The sequence below is a fragment of the Notothenia rossii genome (assembly GCF_949606895.1).
Source record: "Notothenia rossii genome assembly, chromosome: 9".
Taxonomy (NCBI): Eukaryota; Metazoa; Chordata; class Actinopteri; order Perciformes; family Nototheniidae; genus Notothenia; species Notothenia rossii.
The window spans coordinates 29,682,170-29,684,579 of record NC_136907.1 but is presented as its reverse complement, the minus strand read 5'-3'; positions in this window follow the sequence as shown (position 1 = coordinate 29,684,579).

Sequence of the window (2,410 nt, the reverse complement as noted above, 5' to 3'; positions counted from 1 at the left end):
CATATTAATTATTTGCCATAAATCCTTTGATCGTTGTGGCAAAGGCCCTTTTCTTCCATCATACCCATAGATTGGGTATTTTTCACATTACATTACATTGCATTTAGCTGACGCTATCCAAAGCGACTTACAATACAAGTACATTCCACCAGGAAGATACAACCTTGAAGAAAACAGAATCATATAAGTACATCAGGTTTCATAGAGCCAAACATTTCAAGTGCTACTCAACTGGCTTTAGATAATCCAGTCCTTTATTAGTATATAAGTGCTTTGTTAGTAATTCTATCGCTCGAAGTGGAGTCGAAAGAGATGAGTTTTCAGTCTGCGCCGGAAGATGTGCAAGCTTTCTGCTGTCCTGATTTCAATGGGGAGCTCATTCCACCATTTTGGAGCCAGGATAGCAAACCCACGTGTTTTTGTTGATGGGAACTTGGGACCCCCTCGCAGTGACGGAGTGCACGTGCTGGGGTGTACGGTTTAACCATGTCCTGGATGTAGGAAGGGCCAGATCCATTCGCAGCATTGTACACAAGTACCAGTGTCTTGAAGTGGATTCTAGCAGTTACTGGAAGCCAGTGAAGGGAGCGGAGGAGCGGAGTGGTGTGGGAGAATTTAGGAAGGTTGAAGACCAGACGAGCCGCTGCATTCTGGATGAGCTGCAGAGGTCGGATGGCACATGCAGGTAGACCAGCCAGGAGGGAGTTGCAGTAGTCTAGGCGTGAGATGGCGAGAGCCTGGACCAGGACCTGCGCTGTTTTTTGGGTCAGCTGGGGACGTATCCTCCTGATGTTGTAAAGCGTGTATCTGCAGCAGCGGGTTGGAGCAGCAATGTTTGCAGTGAAGGACAGTTTGTTATCTAGGATCACACCCAGATTCTTTGCAGTCTGAGTCAGGGAAACAACAGAGGTGCCGATGTTGATTGTTAGGTCAAGAGTGGGACAATCTTTTCCCGGAAGGAAAAGCAGCTCAGTCTTGTCAAGGTTGAGCTTGAGGTGATGAGCAGACATCCACTGAGAGATGTCTGCTAGGCAAGCAGAGATGCGTGCGACGACCTGGGTCTCTGAGAGGGGAAAGGACAGAATTAATTGGGTGTCGTCAGCGTAGCAGTGGTATGAAAAACCATGCGGGATAATGACAGATCCGAGCGAGTTTGTGTACAAGGAGAAGAGGAGGGGACCAAGAACAGAGCCCTGAGGGACCCCTGTAGTTAATTGACAAGGATCGGACTTGGACCCTCTCCAAGTTACCCTGTATGTGCGGTGTTTGAGGTATGAGGTGAGGAGGGAAAGTGCAGTGCCTGAAACTCCAAGTTCTTGGAGAGTGCGAAGGAGGATCTGATGGTTCACCGTGTTGAATGCAGCAGACAGATCCAGAAGGATGATGACAGAGGAGAGGGATGCTGCTTTAGCAGTGTGCAGTTCCTCAGAGACAGCAAGGATAGCAGTTTATGTTGAGTGACCTGCCTTGAAACTAGACTGGTGCGGATCCAGAAGGTTGTTCTGATGGAGATAACAGGAGAGTTGTTTAAAGACAGCGCGTTCAAGTGTTTTTGACAGGAACGGGAGGAGAGAGACAGGCCTGTAGTTTATAACATCAGACGGGTTGAGAGTGGGTTTCTTTAGGAGAGGGTTTACTCTTGCCTCCTTGAGACTGTTTGGAAAGTGACCAGAAGTTAGAGAAGTGTTGATGAAATGGTAGAGAAATGGTAGAATATCAGGAGCGATAGTCCGAAGGAGGTTTGAGGGGATAGGATCCAGAGGACAGGTGGCAGGACGGGCAGAGGTAATAAGGGTAAGAACATTACTTGGAGAGAGAGGGGAGAAGGAGGTCAGTGTGTGGGTGAAAGGAGGGTCTGGTGAAAAAGAAGAGCGAATATCATCAACCTTTTTTTCAAAGTAGTTAACAAAGTCGCTTGACAGAAGGGAGGAGGAGGAAGGGGCTTTGGGGGGGTCCAAGCAGGCGGAGAAGATAGAAAATAGTTTTTGGGGATTGGAATAGGAAGATTGCATCTTATCTTGAAAGAAAGTGCTTTTTGCATGAGAGATCGAAACAGAGAAAGAGGAGAGGAGAGCCTGATAGGTTTTGAGGTCGTCATGGTGTTGGTCGTTTCCGCTCTGCTGCCATAAGGATGGTTCTATTAGCACGCAGTGCGTCATTTAACCAGGGAGCAGGAGGGGACTGACGAGCCTGCCGAGATGTGAGAGGACAGAGAGAGTCCAGAGAGGATGAGAGAGTAGAGAGGAGAGTTTCTGCAGCAGAGTTTGGAGGCAGGAGTTGGAACGAATCAGAGGAAGGGAGGGCTGAGAGCACAGATGAGGCAAAGGTAGAAGGGGAGAGGGAACGGAGGTTACGGCGGACAGGTGCCGGATGAGAAGAGATTAGTTTGTTATGTTTGGAAAGGGGTAGA